Raw genomic sequence first — 27,988 nt, 5'->3', positions numbered from 1 at the left:
GAAAATATTTAGTACACCTTATTTAGTTGCTTTATCTGTTAAAATAGTATATGACTTGTTAATGTAAATTTTGCAAGTTTTAGGTAAGTTCTCTGACATCTTGATAAGTTCTGAGTTAAGGCAAATAACTATGTACATATTCTAGAAGAAAAACACAGAAATATCTCTTCTGTTCTCAGAAGTCATTTTTAAAGTTTGATTCAAACAATATTGAAATGAACACATGTTCCAACTCAAGTAGTTTGGTGGACAGGAAGGTATTTAATCATTTTACTCTCTTGTTCCTTCAATAGGAAATTAAGTGTGGTTTGAATGTGTGAAAATATGTTGATATGAGAAAAGAACAAAGGTCCAAAATTGCCACTTACAGCGTTTTATTTTCTTTTTAAGTTAACAAATAAATTATACATGTACTTATTGAATACAACTTGATATAGATAAAGATATGGTTAATAAGCTAATTAACATATGTATTATCTCACAGAGTAGATCTTATGTGTTCTTACCAGAAAACATAAATGTGAGTTAATATAAGGTTGCTTTTTAATTTAACTATATGTCATGTATGCCAAAATCTGAAAGTACCTGTAGATGTCTTAATGTCCTAAGCATAGTTTTTCAAAAATTTTTATTTAAAGAAAAAATAAAGCAAAACAGGAAAAGGGTAGAAATAATACAGGAGACAACTTGAGACTATCCTAAGCATACTTTTAAAAATTCGAAGATTTCTTAGTATTCTTAAGGCGTCTTCACGTATATTAATACATAACTTTAGGGAATATATTTTACCCAAACAGATTTCTCAACAAAGATCCAATAACAAAGATCCATTGTCGCAAGGAACAATGTTAGGTTATAAGTTATCTGATTATTTAACTTGGAATTAAAATTAAAGAACTTTTTTTTTTCCATAATGGAATTATTTAGAAAAACCATTGACACTATGGATATAGCAACACACAATTCACAGGCATCTTTAACTGACCCTTACACACCTAGATACTAAATTAGACAAGAAAAGAATATAATGCAGTTTGCTGATTCAGTCGAATTGTGCACTTCATTTCAATTTTTTCTTAAAGGTACCACAATGACCTTGCCCATCTATCGGCAACCATGCTCAAGTTGTGTTGTTCTGACCTCAAATAATGTTTTACTTTCACACTGGGGCCAGGTATTAAGGACATAACTAAGGTTCAGATAGTCATTTTACAAAGAGGGCATTTAAAAGTTGCATTCAAATAATAGATCGCTTACTCCTGACATTTAGGAACAGCAGAAGAGACATTTAAATTGGTACTTACTTTACCTAATTTTCTTTGGAATGATGTCACACAAATGAATCTGAATAGACATAATTCCTCTACTTAAATATGCATGTACCCAAATACACAGATTAATAGTAATAGTGAATTAACAAGGAACAAAATTTTCACCTAAGTTTTAGAAAAAATATTTGGGATTGAAAGCTTTGTAAAATACTATTTTATACTTAAAACTACTTTGGAAAAGTATATTTGGTTATTAATATTTTTAAAATATTTTAAATATTTAACATATTTGTATAATACGATTACTAATAGCAACTGGTATATTATGCTGTATACCACATATGGTCTTAGAGTTTTTCTGGACAATATATGATCTCAGTAGGCTATCAATTTTCAGTTTTTTCTGTTTTTCATAGCTTCTTTATCTCTAGTGATAATTTTATTACTTGTCACTTTTCCATGATGCTTGTATATGCTCCTTTAAAATCTTAAAAATTATAACTTTTCATTATATGTAAATATATATAAATGAAATATAAATCTCAAGATAAATATATGGAACATAAATGTGGAATATATATATATATATATATTTATATATATTCCACAAAGGCTGATGGAGCATAAATTAAAATATACCCAAGAAAACTGTTGTATTTTATAAAAAAGTAAAATTTTAAATACTTTGCATAAAATAGTCTCATATCATAATCCCTAGTGCATCTAAAAAGAATGTGAATATAATTACATGACTATAAAGAAACTAAAATAGAATCCTAATAAAATAATTATTCCAAAAGAAACAATGAAATTAGGAGCATACCAAAACAAAGATGGGAGCTGTGATATACTTCAGTGTAAAATGCTTACCTAACCTGAGTGAGGCCTTAGGCTCAATCCTCACTACCACACAAACAAAAAATGTGTCCAACTAGATAAAGGCAAGAAATAACTATGTGTTATCTATTAGGAGATGCATTTTAAGTATAAAGCACATACATGCTAGAAATAAAACAATAAAAGAAACTAAAAAAGCTCCCAAAAGTGGAATGCCTAATTTGAGAGAATATACAACCAAACAGTATTGCTTCAGACAAATAGATTATGTGACGACCAGTCAATTAACGAAGAAGACATAATAATTAGAAATATATCTGCATATAATAACAAAAATTCTATTTAAATGCACCAAAAAGGAGTATAACCTCTATTGAATTGGTATTTATCTCAAAGACATAACCTGAACTTAATTAGAATGAAAACTCAGGCAATCCCAAACAAGGCTATTCTATAAAATAGTTTTACTATGATTTCCAACATTACCAAGGTTAAAGAACCCAGTCTCAAAAGCTGTTCTACATTACTGAAGACAAAGGGAAGTACAGCAGTTAAATTCAATGTGTGATATTGAACCTTATCCTGTACTGGGAAAAAGTAGCTATAAAGCACATCGTAAAGTTAGTAACATGAATTTATGCAGAGTTGATGAAAGTAACAGATCACAATTAATCTCTAGATTTCATAGTAGTATACTTGTAAGAGAATACCTACGTTCTTAAAAAATATACATTAGAGTATATATAGTGGATATATACACAATATATCCAATTTACTCTCACATTGCTCAGAAAAATATGACTATAATTGTCTTAGAGAAATCAACAATGAAAAATTCAAATCAAAATATAAAAACTAAATTTTAATTTGGGCAACAAAATTTATAAATTTAAATAAATAACATGTGAGATGGCCTTGAACTATACAGATTGAAATCCTTCAACTACACACCAAGTTGTTATAATTGAAGAATTAAGAAGTAAACATTTGTAATCAGAAGAAATGTCATCTAATTCCTCAAAAGAGAAATACAAAAGAGAGATACAAAATATTTAAAACTGTAAAAAAGAGCCCTGGAATTTAAAAAAATCATTTTCACATTAGTCAACATATAAAATGATAATGGCTGAGAACGAAGAGAAAAACTAGCTCTGGCCCCAGCAGAGATCAGATACAGGTTTCCCATTTAATTTTGTATCCTAGGTCTTTATAAATGATCACTAACTTTTATAAAGGAAATTACTTTTATCCTTCAGTTTAGAATATGAGCCATAGTAAGGGCTCAAAGTCATTATTTAGCAGCAGTAATTTATACCTTGTATTTTTTCATAAATTGAGTATCTTCGTAATAGAATGGGGAAGAATTTCCATTCATAAAAGAATGCTGAGGCTTGAGGAGCAATAAAGACTTTCTTAATGGGAATTTGAGGTTTTGGTTTTTTCCTTAAATCTAGAGAAAGAGACATACATAAAGACTACGAATAGGGTGGCTAGAAAGAGGAAGGAGAGAGGAATAAAAAATAAAAAAAAAAACTTGTTCAAAGATGAAAGATGTCAGTAGCAATAAAGTATACTCAAGGCATAAAGTATACTCAAATATATCCACTGTGTGTTTTTATTGTGAGAACATATAAGATTTATTCTCTGGGGCTGGGCATTTAGCTCAGTGGCATAAGCACCTGCGTTGCAAGTTGTGAGTTTGATCCCCGGTACCAATAAAAAAATAAATAAAAAAGAATATATAAGATTTATTCTCAATATAGTTAAAGGAAAAAGTATCATATTTTTAATTCTAAGTACTAAGATATACAACAAATTTCTAAAGCTACTCATATCATTTAAATTCTCTACATTGAGAAACATAAATTTTAAGGAATGATGAACAGATCAAGCACTTTGTTACTGGCATGGTAGCATATACACAGAATCATCAATATGTATAAATTAAGTGTGCAATTTTAATGCATCAGTTACACCTCAATAAAGCTTAAAATAGATCTAGAATGTACACGAGAATGTTAAGATTACTTCCAATTCACAAATATTTTAGTGATATTTGTGTTATAACTTATCTTCATACAAAAAACTTTTAATGGTGCATACCTTGCTTCAGTAAGTCTTCCATTTCTCTTTTCTACAAAGATTTTTCAATCAACACTCATTATTTCCTTCTCCCTTTCTTCATTTTCCTTTCTCAACTCACTCCTCTTAGGCTGTTTTTTATTACAAAAAGTAACTTTTGCCAAGCTCACCAGTGACCTAAAATGTTGCTAAATAGGATGGTTTATTAATCTTAGTACTCAACTTCACTGAAACTCAGCAACACCTACTAGAATGGGTCACTTGCTTCAAGTAAAAACTGTATCACTGCTTAGCTTCTGTGACCTCACACTCCAGGACTTTTCCTATTACACTGACCACTTTTTTTGTTGTTGAACCTTTTCTTACCAAATCTACAAATATTAAAGTTGTCCCTTTGTGTTTCCCGGACAAGATTATTTCCTAAGTGATTCATCTTTTAGCAAGGCTATAAATACTATTAGTGATGATCTTCAAAATTATTTGTCCAGCTCTGGATTCTCTTCAAAGCCCATACTCATTTATATGAATATATTTTATTTTTATATTTAAGAATATCTAGTAGATCCAGGTATGGTAGCACACATCTGTAATCCCAATAATTGGGAGGCTGAGGCAGTAGGATGGTTGTGAGCTCAAGACCAGCCTAGGCTACAAAGTGAGCTCAAGGCAAGCCTGAACTGCATAACAATACCCTGTCCCAAAAAATAAATAAATAAAATAAAATATATATTAGATACTTTAAATGTATACCAAGAACTGAACTCTTGGTTCAGACTCCAGTCTCAACCCTTGACCTGTACTATGAATAAACCCATCAGTTGAATAAGTGAGAAATCTCTCATTGCTAACTCCTTCTTTCCTTTCACACCTATTATATCCAATTCATGTAAAATACTGTCTATTTTCCCTCCAAATTATATTCTAATTCTATTTTTCTCCATCTCTAGTGCTACCCTTCTAATCAATCATCTCCTTGTTGATTAATAGATATCAAGTTTCAGTTAGGTTAAATCACTGAATAGTCACTGTAGAACATGGTTAGTATAATCAGAAACAATAAACATCTATTAAAAATTGCTGAGAAATTTCAAATATTCTTAAAATTAGGATGTTTCATGATAGATTTGTTAAATTAACTTGATTTAATCATTCCACAATCTAGACACATGTCAAAATAACAATCCATACCATAAAAATATAAATTAATTTCACTTTCAAACTTAAAATTTTAAATGGAAATTTAATGTGCAAACATAAATATACAAATCATCTTTTGAAGAAAATTATAATAGCTTCCTAATGCATCCCTGACCCCACTGTTTCCATCTATTCTTTACATAACAGTCAAAGTGATGATTCTAAAATTCAATGCATATTATGTCACTACTCTGTAAAAACCTAATACTTTTCCATAGTGATTGGAATAACGTTCCTTGAAAAGACTATATGGTATAACTTCTGACTACTCTGACATCTGCTACTACTTGGTCTCTTGCTCTTTGTGAATCTCTTTGGCTTTCATTTGGTTTCCTCATAGCGTACTCTGGTTTTTGCATAGTAGGTCTCTTGGCCTCGTGTCCTCTTCCCTGTAGATACTTAACCACATACAAACTTCTCTGCTAAAATTTCCATCCTCAGAGACTTCCCCTGCCAGTTTCTATCTCTTTTCCCTGTTTTAACTTCATTTTAGCACTCTACCTTACAGTATATATTACAAAATATTTGTTTATTGTTCTTCTTTTCTACTATAGTATCAGGCACATTCTTCTTTATATATGTCATCTAAGTGAGGATTCAATCAGTATTTGCTGAATGAATGAAATTGACATAGTAAAAAAAACTGGATTAAAAGTTTTTAGAGTTAGAAAATCATTAAGTAAACTTGATCAGTACCATATTATATTTTTGTGGGGGGAGTGCCTTCAGCTAAAACAACCAAAGACATTAAGTGGCATAAGAAAGGCTACAGAATATTATAATGATACAGCTAACACTAATGTTGAGATCTTCTGATTTCTAGCCCAATGTTCTTCCCTGTGTTTCAATTTGTCTCATGCTGTCAGTCATACTGAGAAAAGCAATGGAAAAATACGTTGCTGAATGTATAATTCCACTTGGCTGAAGTAAAGGAATTATGTTGAACTGTGTCATGAATCCAATATTTTTTATCTATTCATCAAGTTCATTGACCATCTACTATGTGTAAGGCACTCTTTATACTGCATGTATAAATAAAAATTATCCTTACTCTTAAGTTATAATTCAAGATAGAATGTGATGTCTCACATGGCTGGAGTAATATGTAGGTTCAGAGGAGGCACTAATTTTACGCAGGTGAAATGGTTATGAAAAGCATAGCCCTAAAGAACAATCATAATAAATAGATGGAAAATAACATGGGCAAAGTTGTAAATGAATGACAATACAGATATTCTAAAAAGAGTGAATAGAGTTAAGATAATCCACGGGTCATCTGTGGTGCTATTGTAATTAATAAAGTTGGAAAGTTAGTTTGGGTTAAGATGTTGTAGGATTTTGTATGTGAGACTAATCAGAGAGTAGGTGTTTCATTTCCTATGTGCTCAACCATCATTTTCTAAAAAAAAAAAAAAAAAAAAAACATTTAAGTAAATGAACAGAGAATACTGTGTCTTTTGGAAAAAGAAAATGACATAATAGGGGAAAAAGAAATGATTTTAGAAATATCTGTACGGTAACCAGGTATGTGATTGTTAAGAGAGGTTGAAAGCATATAAATATGTTTGGATAGTTAGAAATGGGCCAAGAAAGAAATAAAGGACTAGGAGAGGCCTGGAGAGCTTTTTAAAATTAATGGACAAGTAAATTATGTAGACTTTGACAATGTACATGGCAGGAAAAAGTACTGACCAATTCAGTATTATACTTTACATCAGAAATGTTCACATTGGTTTGCCACAAGCCATACTGATACATAAATTTTATAGTGTCGTCCAAATCACATGTATGCACATGTAGTACAATTGAAATAAAATTTAATACTTTTTTTCTTTATAAACACATTGATAATTTCTGTTATATTTTTGATTTCACATAAATACCAATCACAATTTTAACACTGATTCATTCCCTACTAACAGCCATATAACACTGTGTAAATACATTTCCTTAGATTTAGTCTCAGTGATTTAGATGTTTAGGCCATGAGACTATAGTACACTTGTCTAGTAAATTACAAAGAGATAATCTAGTTGACTCAAAGTGTATAATTCAAAGGCTAGAGGAATTATCCTTTCAGAGGCCCATGTCTTAAAAATATTTTTTATGTGAAGAAACACACCTGCCTCACCTCACCTCAGATTACTTTTAAAACCTCAGGTCTAGTCACACTGCCACCAAATTCACCACCTCCAACATAGTCTACCTATAACCATTTCCCCCATGTCATCCCCTCCTGTTCAGAATTCTTCCATGTTTATCTACTGCATATTTAAAATCATAAACTGTATTTCTTTGCTTTCAAAATTCTCCATAATTTATCTTATTATTTTACATCATTTTCCATAACTTCTCAGTACACCATTGCCAGCTAGGTTGATTAATGCTAAGAACACCTATACTCTTATTTTTCCTCTAAAATGTGTTCAGTTTCCTCTGCCTTGAATGCCCTACCATTTTTCTCCACTAATCACAAAAATCCCTAGTCTACCCGATCTATTTCATGAAGTATTTGCTGCTAATTAATATGCTTCTCACTGAATCCTGCCAACAAACACAAAATTACAAGGTGTTTTACTTTATCACAGGATGTTCTCTATTTCAATTATGTAAGTTTCAGCTCTATAACCTGAGGCAATGTTTTCAAGGAAAAAGTACCACTACCTTTGGAGCCAGACAGAACTACATCTGAATTCTGAATATGACATTTAACCAGTCATATCTCCTTCGGCATATTTCTTCTCTAAGCCATAAATTACATGTCTCTTAAATATGAATAATAACATCTACCTCAGAAAGTTATTATGTTAGTTTTCTATCACTGCAACAATATAATTGAGATAAATAACTTATAAAGAGGAAAAGTTTATTTTGGTTCATAGTTTCAGAAGTTGCAGTTTATGGACACTTGGCTCCATTGATTTTTGGACATTTGGATAGGCAGAGAGTGTGTGGGAGAGAAAATCTGCTGATAGTCAGGAAACAAAGAAATAGAAATAGACAGGAGCCATAGTTCTTAAATCAACTTCAAAGGGCATGTCCCTAATGACATAACTTCATTCTACAAGGCCCCACATCCTGAAAGTTCCAGCACTTCCCAACAGTACTGTGAGCCAATGAACAAACCTTTAGCATAGTAGCCTCGGGGGGGCATTATGATCCAAACCAGAACAATTATGAGCATTACGTAAAATAACATGTAAAAGATTTAGAATAGCTCCTGTTATAGGTCACTGGCTATTTTCTCTTATATGTTCTTTGCCTAAAACCAGGTATCAAGTCGTATTCAGCACCTGTCATGAGGTTGTGTACATAGCAGCAACTTAGTAAAATCTAGGTGATATTTACTAATCAACAAATTAAATCTTCACTATAGAGTTAAAATAAATAACAAGTTGCCAGTAAAAGCACATAGCAAAACAAAGAGCATATCATTTACATGTAGAAAAAATGCTTTTCACTACATTATGATCTATTGCTGCTAAGTGCTTATATAAGTCACTTTTCTGTTGCTAAGACAAAATTTATGAAATTGTATTTTAAAGGAGAGTTTTACTTGCCTCTCTGTTTCAGAGGGTAAAGTCCAAGATCAGTGGTTCTAAGGCAGAAACAGCATGGCAGAAGGTCCTAGTGGAGGAAAACTGCTGAACTCATGGTAGCCAGGAAGCATAGAGAAAAAGGAGGAACTAGAAACAAAAATCATTCTTTGCACCTTGCACATTCTGCTTACATCCCAGCTACCTGCCTCTAACCAGCCCCATCTCTTAAGAGTATATTCAGTTGTATTGAATCAATGGTTTAATCCACCAATGAAAATGATACCTCCATGATACTGTTATCTGGTGAAAGCCCAACTTCCAAACACATTAACCTTTTTCTTTCTTTTCCTGGCTTGTTGACATGTGTGCTCACTGTGGTCCAGGCTCCCTCAAACTTCCATTTCTTCTATCTCAGCCTCCCAGGGGTTGCAGTTTTATATGTATGTTACACTGCATGAGTTGAGGGAGATTTCACAGCCAAAATATAGAAGTAATTTGTTCAACTCTCTACTTTTAGCTAAATCCTATTAAAAGTTTTTCTTTTGTACACTTCCTAAGATAGATTCTTGGTGTTTTAAGGCTGAATGTCAAAGCAGAAAAGATCCTTAAAGCTTGAGGTACTGAGATTATTTCTGAAGGGTACTGTATCCAAAGGTGAAAGCTCATATTATTTTGTCTAAAACTTATTTTTTACAAATTTAAAGATGACTTGTATCAAAAAGCCAAGCATTTCCTTTAAAATGTGAAAATATATTGTTCATAAAAATAAAATATAACCAGTTTTGAAATGTGTGTAAACATGCTTAATACTAATCATAATAGGATAAATAAAAAACTTAGAATAGTAAACAATTTTCTTATGCTATAAAAATCACAAAAAGTTTGAGAAACTGTTCTCACACATATTATGGGAAGTATTTACTTTTAGAAATTGTTGGTGGAAATATAAACTAATGGATAAATTGGCAGTGGTTTTTGTGATTTGAAGTGCATATATTCTTTAGATCTAGTAATTTCACTTCCAAGAATGCTATGCATATATTCACACATTACATTTAGCATTCTGTTTGTACTTGGGTGTATATTATGAAAAATTATGTGGCCATTTAAAAGTTGTGATATATACCTATCATTCTTGATTTGGAATCATATCCAAAATTTTACACAAAATATTAAGTCACATATTAGTTGCAAAGTATGTTGCCATGGTGCCTGAAGCAAATTCAGTGATTAGGTCCAATGTTGACCTTATGGGGAAATTTGATTCATTTCTCATACAACTTAGTTTATAATGAGAACATGAATGGAGGTACCACTCTATGTGCAAACACAAATATAAACAATGATTGTGCTACTTTACATTCCTACTACTATTGTATAGGGTTTTGTTTTTCTCACATCCTCACAAAACAATAGTTTTTTGTTTGCTTTTTAGTAATGACCATTATGCCTGGGTGAGATAGAACAAAAACATCAAGTTAAGCAAAATAAACCTGACACAGCAAGTCAAGTATCAGATGTTTTCTCATATATGTGGAACATATAATTAAATAAAGAGATGAATTAAAAGTAGAAAAAAGACTACTAGGAAAGGGGAAGCGGCCTCTGTATTAGGGAGTTGAAAAGGAGATCAAAAAAGTAGAAGAGAGGGTGGACATGGTAAAAGCGTGGCACTTGGACGTGTAGGCACAGGAATGTCACAATGAAGCACATTAATTTCTGTAATATGCATTAATGACTATAATAAAAATACATGGGCATATATAGAAACAATTTAAAATGTAGTGAATATTGTGCACATGTATTTATTTAATACAGCAGCAGTCCTCAGTCATTTTGATCTCATAAAAACTTACATTCATGAAAAATAGTGTGACAATTCTTTTTAAGGAAACAAGAGAACGTTGATAACCATTGTTGATAACCTTGTACTCTGTTCTACATCATGTGCTATGTCTATCCTTGGTTTTGACTGACAGCTTTGTTTTGCCATATTTTACTTTATTCTCTCCCCCCCAAAAAAAAGAAATAAGAACTAAGGAGTAATAAAATCCAAAATGTGTAAATTTTGTTGTAAAAAAGAGAGGAGAAAAAAAAGAGCTCTAACGGATATAACAGCAAGTGTGTTTAGGGGTGTTAAATAGCTGACTATATTAATGTTTTTGGATCATTGAACACAGCTGTTTGCAGTCTCCCTGTTTGAATGTCCACTTTGTATTCTTTGATACTGTGATTTGAGCAACTATTTCCAAGATGATAATATGTAATCTATTAACAGGTGATTTCTTACTGTTATATTTTTTTTGTTTTTTTGTAGTTCTGTATTACGTGTACCCTTACACCGCTTTGTTTTGTTTTGTGTTTTTCTCTTTTTCCTCTTAAATAAAATTTAAAAAAAAAGAAAAATAGTGTGGCTGGGGATTTAGATCAGTGGTGTAAGTGCCTGCATTGCAAGCACAAAGTCATGAGTTCAATGTCCAGTACAAAAAAAAAAAATAGAAGGGATCCCAAAGAACTTTTGTTTATATAGGTTATATCAGTAATTAACACTGATAAATTTTAACAATATTTAATAATTAATTTAAGTCAATATGTTATTATATAGTATATTTGACTTTAAGGAGCATGGTTTTCAAAAAAAAATTATTTTCCAAAGCAAAAAAGACAGAATTATGGTCTTACTTTACTTTTACAAAATTATCTAGGATTTGGATTTTTAGAAGACAGTTACATACTTATGCTTGATTCTGTATTTACCTGTTTCTAATATATTTTTGTTTCAGATATATGATAAAATCTAGCCACACAATAATAAATGGAAAAAGGAAGAATATCTTATCTTTTTTTTAAAGAGCATGTATGAACTTTGATACTGTACCAAAAACAGCAAGTTTCATAAAGATTAAGTGGATTGTGGAATTTGAAGCTATGAAAAATATTTTTTCATACTTTTTCACATTAAAATTCACAAGCCTATAAAAATGTGCATTAGTCATTTAAAAATACTAATTTACCAAGTTATGCAGTTTCGAAAAAAATGACTCATTTCATGATTCTTCAGTGTCAAAAAACATCATATCTGTCAACATCATTATTAACTCCATCATTATTATTCGAAAAATAGTTTTGAATGTGTGGATCCCTTGAAAATGTTCTGGAGATTCTAGTAGTTCCTGTATTATACTTTGAAGTGATTATCATACAATAGAATATTTCTGGAAAGATATCCATAAACTCAAAACTCAAAAAATATTACACCTGAAAAATATTACACCCGAAAAATATTACACCTGAATAATGTTGGAGGAACTAGGAGATTTTTCACTATAAATATTTTCAATGTTTAAATGTTTTTACTATGTATAATTACTGCATATTCAATCATAAAGACTGACATAGGTTTGTCTCCTTGCTGCCTCAATACGTCTAAGTGATTCCACCAATAATTCTTAAAAAAACAAAAATCTTAAGATTCAGAATCAGGGCTTATATTCATGATTGCTTTGGTGGTTTTATTATAAATGCCACAAATATATTGTAGTTGTTTGACAAGTGTGATTAAGTTGAACCCAAGCCTCCAAATTGAAATTTCACTTTTGCTTCAAATTTAGATAGTTAATTAATAGCAAATAAGCATTTATAAGCAGTAGGCAAGACTTGTTTTTTAATTTAAAAGTTTTATCTCTAGTATATTACTTCAATAAAATTCTCACATTAAAAAAATACAGCACTAAACGTTGTGCAAAGGGACCAATGAATTCGGTATTCAAACATCCTGTTTTATGTAAGGGTCTTTGACAAGCAGAGAGTCAGCACAAACTGTAATAGTTCATTATATTTCAAAATGGTTTTGATTTTGATCAAGCTGCAAAAAGGCTTTAAATAGGCAGAAATATCTTTCATGAAGGGCTAAGGGCCCAGCTGTACATTTCATTTGATGGCCCTTCAGAGCCATGTGTCCCAGCATTTGACCCACTTTTGCCTTATCAAAAGAGAAATGTTCTTATTTAGCAAAAAGTGAAATTTTGTGACCTTGGGTGGTCCACTTAAAGAAAATCCAACTCCATTAAGTATTAGTGAAGTACTTGGACATTTAGTACTTACCTCGCTTACCTCGCTAGTGTCAGGATAGTCAGGTTGAATCAAATTTGAACAAAGCTAACTAGTTAATCTTTGATGATCTGGGAGACTTTGGTATATCAATCTATACAATCACTGAAGCAAGAAACAAGAAAATTATGCACTCGATTCTTCCCTGTTTCTTCTCTCCAATTTGTCACTAACTCCTCTAATATAGAAATTCCCCACCTAAAAATATACAGTGGCAACTAAGGAACTATAAGAAAAAACAAGCTGCTTAATGTGGCATCTAAAACCCTGAATTATTGGGTCCTTGTTTTTTTCTCTATTCCTTCTCCAACTTGTCTATTTGGTAAATAAAAATCTATCATTCAGAAAAATGCTTAGGTGTTTTAGATCTATAGAGCATTTCTGGGTAAATTATTCCTTGTTTACTGGACCTTAACTCATCACTGGTTGTAATGAGTTGCTTATTTATTTATTTATTTATTTATTTATTTTGGGGAAGAGGGATCAAACTCAAGACCTCACACTTGCCAGGCAAGTGCTTACACCACTGAGCTAAATCCTGGGCCCCTCTAAATTGTGAATATTTTCAGTGAAAAAAAATTTTTTTCACCACCCTTTACTTCTGCCCAAGATAAAATCTGTTTCCAAAGTTCATATGTTTTCTCTGTAGCTTAGGTGTACTATTATTATTGTTGAAGCATCTCATTTATCTACTAAACCACAGATTCCCTAAAGGGAGACACCATAACTATCACTGAATTTTAGCATGTAAGACAATGCCTAGTACATGATAGGTTCTTATACACAATATGTAGTTGCACAGGCATCAATCTTTGGCCCGTGGGCCACATGAAGTCCTCAACAGCCAAGTGTAAGTCCACAACATATTATATACTGTTAAAATCTGCATGTGTTTTAACAGTATTTTTCATTTCTTGATTTTTGTTTTTTATTGGTACCAGGGATCGAATTCACAGATGTGCACTTGCAAGGCAGGCGCTTATGCTGCTGAACTAAATCCCCAGCCCTCTTTTCTTGATTTTATAAACCAAACATGGACCGTATAGGCAACAAGAGAATGCAGTATATATGAGGGTGTGCTTTCTACCCGACAATCACAGTTGAACCAACACTTGCATATATCAGATGCCATATGCCCTGTGAGTAACACAGCAATTGCCAATAATTGTATTTCAAACTACCCTGGAGAGTACAATTAGATTTAAAAAATCTGATGAGCACCTTGAAAACTCACTAAGAATTACAACCACTTCTATTGAACCACAAATGGATGCATTAGTTTCACAAAACCAGGTCAAATATCCCACTCATTTTATGTTTATAAGGCCCTCCTTTTAAACATTATAATAAAAATTTTAAAATAAAGGGAGATTTGTTCATATATATATATATATATATATATATCCTGATATATTTTATATCACACAGTTAACATATATCCAAGACAATTTCTCTTCCATCACTGTAGCTCATGCAAGCCAAAAGTTTGAACATTCATATAGGAATGAAGAGATATTTACTCTTGATGAAAAAGTAGTGTGGTACAGAGAAAACAAACATTGATTTGAACCTGTCAAAACAAGATCCTGGCAACTTGCAACCGCCATGTTTCTCAGTAAGGTCAATTTTGCTAGTTGTATGAACAATGAATAATATTTGGCACAGAACTTCACTCTTGTTTTTAAACAGTGTATTCATTTACTTCCTACTAGTTTTCTTCCCATCTGATTGAATACCCTTTCTCATGGTACTTTGCTGTTTTCTTTTTCTCTCTCTATCCTCTAATGTTTGCATATATTCGCTGCTCAGAACTCAGACCTTTTTTATTTTGTGGCTATTCTTTATTGATCTCATTAATTTTCTTACCTGTTTAATACCAAACGTGTTTCTTTCTGGTGGACTTCTCCTTTGAATTCATATCTCAACTGTCCATACAATGTCTTAGACATCTAAAAGGCAACTCAACTATAGTATGTCCAAAAACAAACCCTGATTCCTAATTTTGCTCATCTCCATAACTGACCTCCAACCTTCTTTTAATGCAGGACAAAAATATCTGAAATTTGTAACTTATAACTGTCTCTAATATATCATATTTGCATAATATCAAAACACCAGTTTTTTTTTACCTTCATAATTTAACCAGAATTCTATCACTTCTCATTCCTTTCACTATTAAAATCCTTATTCAAAATGCTAGCCTTGACTCTTCATCTTTGCGCTGCTGGCAGGCTTCTCTGATGATCAGAAGCCAATATTAAACCTGCTGAAAGCCAGGCAAGGTGGTGCATGCCTGTAATCCCAGCACTCAGGAGGCTGAGGCAGGAGGATCTTTGCAAATTTGAGACGAACCTGGGCTACAAAGTAAGCTCAAGCCCACCCTGAACTGCATAGTGAGACTCTGTTTCAAAAAGAAAAACAAACAAACAAACAAAAAATCCACTGGAGAGGGCAAGTGGCCATGGGATATGTGCAGAGAGAAGCTGCTTGGAGTTTGGGCCCTGACATGATACAAATGGGACATCGCAGCCATGGGGTTTCAGTATTCTTTCTCTGCTAGCCCTTCCTCCTCCAAGCAAAAGAAATATGGCAAGGCGGACATCCTGGCTGATCCTGAGCAAGAAAAAAGCCATTGCCCAGTTTCAATATGTCGAGTTCATAGGCAGAGATAGCATCACCTGTCTCACCTGCCAAGGGACAGGCTACATTCCAACAGAGCAATTTATTGAAATTGATATCTTTGATCCCACACAGTGATCAGAGGTTTTACCCTCAGAGAACTAAACAATATGTCTTTCTGTTGGTTCTGCTGTGCCTCCTGTCATTTAGTTTGGTGGTTTTCTTCCTGTTTCCATATTCAGTCCTTGTAAATACTGATGGCATCAAAGTGGTTAAAGTCACATTTAATAAATAGGATTCCCTTGTAATCCTTGTATCATGGCCACACTGAAAATCCGGAACTCCAACATCTACCCAGTGTCAGTAACCAGCCTGTCCAGCCAGGTTCCGTACATGAACACAGTAGTTGGCACAACATGTGACTATGAATGTCTCTCTCATTCTACCACAGTGAGAGGCCAGTGGACTTTGTGGTGAAGGCTCAGATAGGAGGACCATTTTCCTATGTGTACTATTTCTGCACAGTACCTAATATCCTGCACAGCATAGTGATCTTCATGTAAACTTCAGTGAAAATTTCATACCAGGGCTCACGACCCAGGGCTCCCTGGAGACAAATCACTACATGAATTGTGGAGCAAATTCCACAGCTATTTAGCACCTGCTCTTAGAGCTTCTTGGCAGCATCTGTAGAAGACAGCCCAGCATCTGTTCCTAGGCCCAGAGTTTACCACTGACCCCAGTTGGTTGAAGTACAGGAGGAACTGGCTCTGTTAACCCCTTCCTGTCACTTAGAGATAAAGTCTCTGCAGCACTATATGTGTTTCCCAGAGCCAACAGAATCACTGCTAAGTGCCTACCTTGTGCCCAACAAATAATTGGCACAGATAAGGGTGTGGAGAATTTAATCCAGCTGTTCTTATGGCCTGATAAGCTGAAAGCATACCATGGGCCACGTTATCATTGAGTAATGTGGAGCTAGCACTGTTAGTGCAGCTGTGGCTCTATTGGTGCCTCACTGATGCAGCAGTGGCAGCAGGGAGGGACCCCTGGAACACCTGAAAGAAGATGGCACAGACCCACTTGATATGCAGTTGTTTAATATGATCCAAGATGTCTAGGAGCTTTTAAAAAAGACGAAGATGTTTTGGAGGGAGGGAGGGTCCTATAAGAAGTTACAGTTGTTTCCACCAAGTCTTTGTGAGCCTTGCTTTACCCCTCATCCACAGGCTGGAACATGGATTGGAGATTTCATAGAAAAATAAATAAATCCTGCTTTTGAAACAAACAAACAAATAAACAAACACTAACCTTTACCCCCTGGGCTACAGTTATAGCCTCATAATTTGTCTCTTGCTCCAGTCCTTACTCTTTTTAGTCTATATTCTATTCAGCATAAAGAGGGATCTTTGTAAAATACATCAGACCATGTGAAGCCTCTGTAAAAAAAATCATCAATGGATTTTCATCTAAAAGTATATTCACTATCCTTATAATTACTAACATAGCTCTAGATGATCGCATGTTCTACCATCACTACTTTCATCACCTTATCTTTTAATTTGCACCTGCTTACTCTGCTCCAGATACTCTGGCCTTCTTGACATTTCTCAGCCAAAGATCAGGGGTTTGGCAATGATATCTGTCTAGAATAGCCATCCATGAGATATTAGCATGGTTATCCCTCATTTCTATCCCATTTCTATTCACATATCACCTTATCAATGAGAGTTTTTATGACTGTTCTATATTACAAATTTGAAACTTCCTGTTCCCTTGCACACATTTGTTATTTATCTTCTCTCACTAAAATGTAAATTACATGAAGGTAGTTTTATTAGCCACTGATAAATGCACATCATACATAATAGTATCAGAGTATAGTAGAGATTAATAAATATTCTTTGAGTGAATTATTGAATAGATGAATGAATAAACTGACAAGTTAATTTACCCCTCTACATCCTTCATTTATCTTTTAATGAAAAAATAAAAAGGATGATATACAATTTTAAAGCAAAATAATAAGATATTAACAATTCTTAATATATTGTATATTGTTATCTTCAAAGTAGTTGTTCAGATAACAAAATATAGGCATGGAAAAATGATCAAACAATCAAACAATGAAAGCACAAACTATTCTTTTTATGAACTAACAGGGATTAGTAGTATAGTTATCTATTCATCTGATCTCCAGTAAAGTGAGAGAATAAACTATTGTGTCTACTGATTTTATCATTCTGTGTACTTATAATTTATCCCCCTACTTTTTCAGAAACTGTATATATTCAGAAAGTATTTGTTGATGGAGTATGATTCGGGATTATAAGGATCTGCATGTGTGTACAGCTCTTTGGTACTAGGCAGAAATCATGTACAATATCTCATTTAATCCTTATACTTACATCCTGATGATGGTTATTATTATTTCCACTTAATACATGGAAGAAACTGAGACTCAAAGAAGCTAAGGGCCCTATCAAAATTCATATAGCTAGTTTAAAGTTAGATCATTTCCTTCACTGGTAAAACACTTGTTAAAAACACCAACCTCTACCCACTGTCTGTACAACAGCTTTTGTGCCTATTCCATTAAACTACTTATGGTGTATGAAGATTAAAATGACAGTTTTAGCCAAAATGAAAGAGAGAAGCAACCATATAAGTTCAGTGACTTACTTTGTGAAAAAATGTTTGAACTCTTGTAAATAAAATCTACTATATAGTAGCTTCCTCCACAGATTATGTTGCCAAGAATTATTTCTAAACATCATCACCACCATGACCCTAAGAAATATTCTTAAAAAATCATGATGATATAAACATTTTCCCTTAGTCTATGTTTTACTCAGATAGAGTCTTACATTTAATTTGTAAGAAGGCTAATTTAAAATGAGAGGAAAAAGTAGTTTTCCTCCAGTATGAGCTCAAAATAGCCACTAGAGGACATTAAAAGTAAAGTAACCCTTATTAAAATAAATCTTGTGACAAAAAGCATAAAAGTGGTTACCTGAGACCTAGTGTTAATGAGATTAACATAACATTTAATTGTTACATGTATTTTTAGGGGACACATAATTGTCAAAACATATCAATGGTTACATAATGTTGAATTCTAAAATATCTCAATAAAGTGGCTTAAAAGAAAATCTGTATAAAGATGTAAATAGAAGCTATATAAATAAAATTAAAATCCATTAAAAACATTAATGTCTTAAAGAAACACAGAATTAACTGGGACTGTATGGAAAAAATAGAGAAAATTGTTTTACCTTTGAAAAGAAGATAGTAAATTGGTTAGTTCATTTAAAGCAAGATTTGTTTTGAGACAGGATCTTGCTTTGTAGTGTAGGCTGGCCTTGAACTTACTATGTAGCCTAGGCTGGCACCAAACTCATGGAGCTCCTCCTGCTTTAGTTTCCTGAGTCCTGGGATTATAGGCGTGAACCACCATGCCTGGATTAAAGGAAGATTTAATTTTCTCCAATTTTATTTACACACCACTTTTCAGAGATTATCACATCTTGTAAAAGGAGAAGAATAAATGAATAGTTTGGACATATGTTGAAAAACTATCCAGTAATAACTGAGATTGTCTCTTGACTTTCAGGCATGAAAAATACAGCCAAGATATGAATTACATTAAGCAGAAGATAGGTATGAGAAAGGAAAGCAAAAAGCTGCATTTTCTCTTTCAATATTAAATGGCTGAGGACAAGTCTGAGAGATTACTACAATTATTACAAAATCTGAATTTCACAATATCTCCTCTCTTCAATGCCCACACAGTTTCCCAACTCACATCATTCTTTAGGCGATTTTCCTACCATAGGTTTCCTCATGTCTATCAGAATCAGGATTAAGGGGGAGAAAAAGAGGAGATAAAAAATAAAAATGATCAACTATGTTATATGCATGTGCTGGTATACCAACAGAAAGATCAATAACATGTATTGAAAACATACATAGTAAAAGACAAATATACAGAATAGGAAAAAAAAATTTTTCCAGCTCTTCCTAAAAGGAATAATATCTAGAATATATAAAGAATATTAAAAATTAAATCCTCAAATAAAGAAATATCAAAAATAAACAGCTAAAATAAAGACATTGCTTAGAAAAAATAAAATAACTAATAAATACATTAAGAAATGCTGAACATCACTCACCATTAGAGAAATGCAAATTAAAACAGCTGTAAGCTCTTACTCAGAAAGAATGACTGCCATGAAGAAACCAAATAGTACCAAATGCTGACAGAGCTATGGGGAAAATGAAACCCTTCTACACTGTTGGTGGGACTGAAAACTAGTACAACACTACTATGGAGATCAGTATGGCAATCCCTCAAAAACAAAGGTTGAAATCCCATTTGACTCAATTTTCTTCTAGATATCTTTCCAAAAGAAGTAAAACATATTCCAGCGATGCATGCATACCCATGTTTTATAGCAGTAAAATTAATAATAACTAAATCTTGGAAGCAGTCTGTATGTCCATCAAAAGATGACTGGATAAAGAGTGCATGGTTTTTATTCATAATGGAGTGGCGCTTTTCTGTGGAGAGAGATGGAGTTGTCATTTGTGAAAGGAAGATTTAATTTATACTATGATGTTAGATGAGATAGATCAGGTTTGGGTATTGTTTGGTTTCTCTTATATAAGAAACTCAAATTATATACAGAGAACACAATGGAGGATGCATGACAGGAAGTAGGAAGATGGATCTTTCTCCAGTGGAAGGGAGGTTAAGAAATCTGGAATGAGGGAGGGGAGGGAAGAGGACGAAACAATCTAACAAAACAAGGAATTGGAATGTATTGTCTTTGGATCCTCTACTCTGTTCCATTGATCTTCATATTTGGTTTTGTACTAGTATCACGTTGTTTCCATCACTGTAGCTTTGTAATACAACTTCTAGTTTGGCATTGTAATGCCTCCCACATTGCTCTGGTGACTGGAACTTCTTTTGTTATTTTGGATCTCTTCTGTTTCCATTTAAATTTTAGGATTCTTTCCAAGTTCTGTGAAGAATGTATTTTGTATTTTGATTGAGATTGCATTAAATATGTATACAATTTTGGAAGTATGGCCATTTCTGCTATCCAGAAATTCAAGGTACCTTTCCATTATCTGATATCTTCTTTTTTCTTTTCTTTTTTCAGAGTACAATAGGTTTTATTATACATGTCTTTCTCTTCCTTGATTAGTTAACTTCCTAAGTAAAATATTTAATTTTTCCTGGTACTATTGCAAATGATATTTCTTTTCTAAAAATAAACATTAATTTTATTTTAAAGAGCATAAAACCAAGCCAAAAAAAAAAAAAACCACCCAGAATAAAACCAGTCAAAATAATCTAGTATAAGTAGCACAGGATTTCAAAACCTTACAAAATCAACAATAGTTACCATAATGCTTTTTGTTGTTTTCAAAATAGCTGCAGATACCTTTGGACACAGCAAAAATTGAACAGATCCTAGTAGAAGAGAAATAATAAAAAACAATGAATACAATAAAAGACTTCAAAACAAGCCAACAGTAAATCCAAAATGGCTACCATAATGTGTGTCTCTATCTTTTAAATAGCCACTCATACCATCAGATGTAATATAATCTAACAAAAGAAAAGAGAATAAAACCCAACCCAACAAAACAATGAAAATCATATCCTTTCCAGGCTGGGATCACTTCCTTTTGAGGCCTGGTTCTCTCCCTCCATAGTCTGCGAATGGCATTCACTCATGGAGAGACACCTGGGTCTGGCTCATAAATGATATTGCTTTTCTAATTTTTTCTCAGTGAGTTCACTATTAATATACAGGAATTGTATTAATTTTTAGTGTTGATTTTATGTCCTGCCGCATTACTTCACTTCATAATTAATCTTAAGACTCTTTTGGTGAACTTTTTTGAGTCTCCTATATAGAGGATCATGTCATCTGCAAATGATGATTTGACCTTCTTTCCAATAAATATCTTTCATTTCTATTTCTTACCTAATTTTTCTTGCTTATGTTTCTTTTTTTTTTTTTTTTTTTTTTTTTTTTTTTTTTTTTTGTCTTTTTCGTTTTTATCGGTTCCAGGGATTGAACTCACGACTGCCTACTTGCGAGGCAGGCACTTATGCCGCTGAGCTAAATCCCCAGCCCCTATGTTTCTAGTGCTCTGTTGAACAGTAATATTGATAGTGAACATCTTTGTATTGTTTCTGATTTTAGAAGGTAAGTATTAATTTTCCCATTTATATAATGTTGACAGTATTTTTGTCTCTCATAGCTTTTATTACATTGTAATAAGGTCATTTGATACCGTAACTTTGTAGCATAATTTCAAGTCAGGGGTTGTAATGTCCATTGCCTTGCCTTTGTTGTCCAGAATTGCTTTTTCTATTATAGATCTGTTTTTTCAAATGAATTTTAGTATTGCTTTCTCTAAGTCTGTGAGAAATGTTACTGGTAATTTGATTGGGATTATATAAAATATGTATACTAATTTTGAGACTAATGGCACTTTCGCTATTTGGGTTCTTCCACTCAACATTTTCCATTTTCTGATACCTTCTTTGATCTACTTTTTCAAAGTAATATATTTTTCAGTGTAAAGGTGTTTGGTTTCCTTCACAAGATTGATTCCTTAGATATTTCATTTTTTATGATGCTATTGTGAAAAGTGCTGTTAACATCATATCACTCTAAGTGAGTTTGCTATTTCTGTACAGGAATGCTACTGATCTTAGAGCGTCAATTTTGTATCCAGCTATGCTATTGAATTTGCTTATTAAATCTAACAGTCTTTTGTTGGAGTTTTTGGGATCTTCTATATAAAGTATCATGTAATTCACAAATAATGATAATTTAATTTCTCCTATCATTATTCCTTTTATTTATTTATCTTGTCTAATTTCTCTTGCTAATGTTTCCAGAACTATATAGAATACTAGTGGTAATAGCGGACACCATTGTCATGTTCCTGATTTTAGAGCAAAATGTTTCAGTTTTTGTTCACTTAATTTGATGTTGGCCGCTTCTTTGTCATAGATGTCTTTAACAGATTGAGATATGGGACATCTATTTCAATTTTCTGTATATTTTTATCATGAATGGGTAGACTTTTTCAAATGCTTTTTCTGCATCTATTGTGATGATCATGTGGTGTTGTCCTTGGCTCTGTTAATACAGTATATTATATGAATTAATTTACATATTTCAAACCCTACCTGCATGCCTGTGATGAATTCTGCTTGGTCATGGTTTACAAACCTGATGATTTTTGCACTCTGTTTGCCAGTATCTTATTGAGGATTGTTGAGTCTATGTTTATTAGAGAAAGTGACCTGTAGTTCTCTTTTTTGGTTGGATCTTTCATTCATATTGTTATCAGAGTAATGCTTGCTTCCAGGAATGAATTTGATAGTACTGCTTTCCTTCAGATTACATTAAAGAATTTAAGAATATAGAAGCATTAGGTCTTCTCTAAATTTCTTGCAGAATTCAGCAGTGAATATGGCAGGACCTGAACTTTTCTTTGTTTATAAGTTTTTAACTGCATCTTCAATTTCATTGACTGATGATATTAGATTATTTAGAATTTGTATATCTTCTTGATTCAGTTTGGGCAATTCACAGGTAATTTATCCTAGGCATCTGTTTATTTCTTCTGTGTTTTTTATGTTATTAGAATACAAGTTCTAGAAGTAGGTATTGGTTATCTTCTGGATTTCTGCAGTATCTGTTGTAATTTCTGCCTTTTCATTTCTAATTCCATAGATTTTACTTTTCTCTTTTTTAGTACAGTTGGCTAAAGCTTTTTCAATTTTATTTAATATTTCAAAGGACTAACTTCAATTAATTGATTTTTTATTGTTTTCTTAGTAACAATTGAATTAATTTTTCCTCTGATCTTTATAACTTTTTCACTCATAGAAGCTTTGGGCTTGAGTTGTAATTCTTTTCCAGAAGTTTGAGGTTTAACTGTGGGTTGTATATTTGAGCTCATTCTGTTTTCATGATGTGGAATTAACAGCTACAAAATTTCCTATTAGACTGTTTTCATTGCATAGCATAAATTGGTGTATGTTGTATTGGCATAATTTAATTCTAGATATTATCTAATTTATTCTTTCATTTATGATCAATTGGTTGTTCAGGAGTGCCTTATTTAATTTCCATGTGTTTATGAAGTCTTTGTGGTTCCTTTTGCCACTGATTTCCAATTTCATTGCACTATGTTCTCATAATAAACATGAGATAATTTCAATTCCTTTACATTTACTTAAGCATGTTCTATGAACCGGTATATGATCTAGTTTGGAGAACAACCCATGTGCACCTGAGAAGAATGTGTATTCTGTTGCTGTGTAGTAGAATTCTCTAAAGATATCTACTAAATCCATTTGTTACAAAGTTCAGTTCAGTTCTGATTTTCTTTATTGATCTTTTGTCTAGTTATATGTTCATCTGTGACAGTGGGGTATTGAGGTCACCCGTTGAAATTGTTTTACTACTTATTTGATTTTTCAATTCTATTACTTTTTATGTAATTGCATGCACTAGAATTTGGTTCATATTTATTTAAGATTGTTACCTCCTCCTCCTCTATTCTTCTTTACAGGGATGCAGTGACTTTCATTTTCTCTTTTAATCAGTCTTATCTTAAAAATCCAATTTGTTTACCAATAAAATATCTATCCAAGCTTTTTTATGGGCTACTGTCAGAATGAAATATTGTTTTCCATCTTTGACTTTCAGTCTATGAATTTCTTTTTGAATTAAATATGTTTCTTGCATGCAGCATATTGTTGGATCTTGCTTCTTAATCCATTTTGACAGTATGTTTCTTTTGATTGGTGAATTGAGATCATTCATATTGATGGCTATAATTTATTTATACTGACTTATACTTGTCATGTTATTTTTCTGTTTTGGGTTCTGTTTTATTTCCCCTCTGTTTCACCACTTCCCTTGCCTTGCGGATTCATTCTGTTGGAGTTCATGGAGTTATAGTCATCATTTTTTTTTTTTTTTCTAGAATGGCTTTCAGAATATTTTGGAGAGCTGATTTGTTCATGAACTTCAGGTGTTCTTTGGCATAAAAGATTCAATTTTGAAAGTCAGTTTTGTGGGGTACATCAATCTAGACTGGAGTTCATTTTCTTTTAAGGCTTGAAATACTTCACTCTCAGTTCTCCTTGACTTGAGGGTTTGGTTGAGAAGTCTGCCGTGATCCTAATGGGTTTTTTAAAAATACATGAACTATTTCTTTTCTGTGACAGCTTTTAGTATTCTGTTCTCCTGTTAAATTTCTGGAATCCTTATTATGGTAAGGCTTGATGCAGATTTTTTAATCATAGTTATTTGGAATTCTATATATCTCACTTATCTGTATGTCAAATTCATTTTCCATGGTTAGGACATTTTTCTTCCATGACTTCTGTGAACATCTTTTTATGTTATTTGTGCTACCTACTGTTTTTCCACTGACTCCTATCAATTTAATGCAATCATAATTGCAATGTGGCACATATTTCCTAATAGGTGAAGTATACTAGCTATTCTTCCTATCACTCAAGGTCTTCCATTAACCAGGAACCAACTACTTTCTGTATAAAACAGTTTCTCTGAATGTTTTCCAATATGTCATAATTTTTTTACTGGATTCTCTCAGTCATTAAATTTGAGAATTCATAAATCATAGGCCTAGGAATAAGAGATTTTACCTTCAAATTCAAATTTCAGTCTTTCATTTTTTGTGAGTCCTTGGGATATCCCTGATTCTTAATCTTTTTAGTTCCTCATAGTAAAATGATAATTTGTGTTTCATAAGGCTTTGTGAGGTAGCTAGTCACAATGATTGAAGGAAGTTATAATGAGAGCTATCATTTATTCTGAATCAACTACATAGTGGGCCCTATGTTCCTTTCATTATATAAACCTTAATGATTTGTCCTTTGGTTGGTAGTTACCCCCAAATAAAAATTCAGAATAGGATATAAAAAGTGTATGGCAACAACTGCTAATCTAGGCATGGTGTTAGCATGTAATGAGTATGTCATTATCATGAACTATGCATATGCACAAGAAACCTAAGAAGAGGTTCCACACAATAGTTTTATCTAGCAGGACTTTTTATTCAATAGCAAGCAGATCCAGCAGCAAGTTTTCGTGTCTTTAAATGTTCTCTTTTCCCCTTCACAATGTAAAGAAAAGAAAATGGAGTAATCCAAAAGTAAGTTTAGAGTCACTTTCCTAAAATGTGAGAATGGGAAGGGTCCCATGACTCACTTGTGTGGTCTTGGGTAATCTGTACTTCTGAAATCTAAGGGTTTTTTTTTTTTTTTTTCTTATGAATTGGGGTCTTTACTGTTCAAGGTTGTGGTTAAGATTAAAAAGTTATGTAAATAAAGTGACCAGTGTATATCCCAGTTTACATAATAATGAATGATGTCAACCAAATGCAGGATGCCATCAAACTGATCTACAATATGCATCTGCAAAAACCTTGCTTGATATTAAATAATTTGATGAAGCTTGGAATCATGATAATGATGAATCATGATAAGCAGCTTTCTTAAAACTGTCATGATTCTAAGGAAAATCCGTAACATAAGACCTACAAGCTGCAGTTTACTTTGATCTCCTATAAAAATTATCAGTTGCTTCACATAATTTATTACGTTTTTGTATCCTACTCCACATGCAATGCAAATGCCTCCAAAATTTAAAAATTTAGCTCACACTTCTCCCTAAATGCCAGACTGCTATATCCAACTGTCTACTCAAATATTCCCTAGCAGCACCTAATAGGTATCTCAAGTAAAAAAGAGCCAAACAGAATCCTCGAATCTCTCAAAATTGGTCCTTCTATAACCCTCCCATTTCAGTATCAAAATTTCCCACACTATTACTAAAACCAAGAACCTAGCAATCATCAAGAGAAAATATAGTCATTTCTATTTCCATAATATATCGTGTGTTCATTTTTTTCTATTACCATGCTTCTGTTCTGAGAAATCATCAACATATGCTATTTCCTCTGAAGTATTTGTCACTCTTTTTACTTAGATGTCACTTTTGTAGCCTTCAGAGTCCTATTTAAATGTAATTTTGCTTCAAGTAAATCATTATCAATGTCAATTATCCTATTGTTTCTTTTACCATTTTTTCTAATATATAACTATAATCATGTGATTATTCAATATCTGTTTCTTCTCTTCTATTTTGTTTCAAGTTCAATCAGGACACTTATCAGGTCTCTTTTTGGTTGCTCCTAATTGTCCTATACATTATATATTTAATGAATATTAAAATAAAATTAAATGCATTGCTTATGGATATAGAGTTGATAATAATTTCACTAGATAATATTTATTCACTTGTCCTAAAATGTACCTTTTACTTCATATGTTGCATTATCTAAATAATTTTACTAACTCAAGTTTCAAGATAGAAAAGATGTGATTTTAGATGTGAGTTAAGCAGTTTAATATTATTTAAAATGTATTTTAACAGAAAAGCAAAGTATAATTGTTTTCATGCAAATCTTATATCTGAGTTTATGATGATGCTCTGATGTTCTAAATATTAATATTTAGCAAACACTTGGAGAATTAATCTAATCACTTCTGAACATTATCATTATTACTTTTCTATCTCATTTTCCCAGAACACAGGTAGAGTTACTGGAAATTATAGGTGAGCACCAATGAAAAGAATGTGAAATGTACAAAATATTTAAATTTACTCATCAAATGTACTAAGAAACCACTAGACATTAGATACACAGTGGATTGTTTTACAGTAGCCATTCCAAGAGGATCGAGTTTTCATGCTCCAGAAAAGAATCAATTTTCTTTCCATCCTGGCTCATGCCTATGCACTCATCACTTAGGTTTCCGTATTTGGAGTTTGCCAGTTGCTTGTCAGAATCCCTACTGGAGCATAATGCTAAATCACAGGGACATTTCTAGCTTTATAAAATATCACTAGTACCAAGATATGATTTATGGACCAAAACTGATGAATTATTTTCCTATTTGAGAGTCAAAGGAGTCTATCTAACTGGCTTGATAGAACACCATAATCATAAGGAAATGCTGGACAGGAAAAGACCAGTCTGCACCATGGTTGGTTTTTGCACTTGTTTCCACTTTAGTTTTATCTCAGCAGCCTTAACTTTTAGCTCACACACACATAATCAAAATATGCTCTGACCATCTTAATTGGAAAATTCTTCTACATAATTGTATCACCTTGATTTAAATAGTTTGGATAGAAATACCTCGCTAGGTAGCTCATTGTTTGAGTTGTCATAGTTCGTAATTAACTTAAT

General features: G+C 32.5%; 1 protein-coding gene and 1 pseudogene across 1 annotated transcript in view; one reads left to right on the top strand and one right to left on the bottom strand.

Moving 5' to 3' along the window:
* Il1rapl2 (interleukin 1 receptor accessory protein like 2) overlaps positions 1 to 27,988 on the bottom strand; it is a 1,287,414-nt gene that overhangs the window by 507,680 nt on the left and 751,746 nt on the right. The gene's annotated exons all lie outside the window — the stretch shown is intronic.
* On the top strand, positions 15,568 to 16,313 carry LOC100719494 (transmembrane protein 106C-like; annotated as a pseudogene).

This window comes from Cavia porcellus, unplaced genomic scaffold (genome assembly GCF_034190915.1).
Source record: "Cavia porcellus strain 051 isolate PalLab524CR breed Dunkin Hartley unplaced genomic scaffold, mCavPor4.1 scaffold_3, whole genome shotgun sequence".
Classification (NCBI taxonomy): domain Eukaryota; kingdom Metazoa; phylum Chordata; class Mammalia; order Rodentia; family Caviidae; genus Cavia; species Cavia porcellus.
The sequence above is the reverse complement of the archived record's forward strand: the minus strand, read 5'-3'. Positions and strand labels throughout refer to the sequence as shown.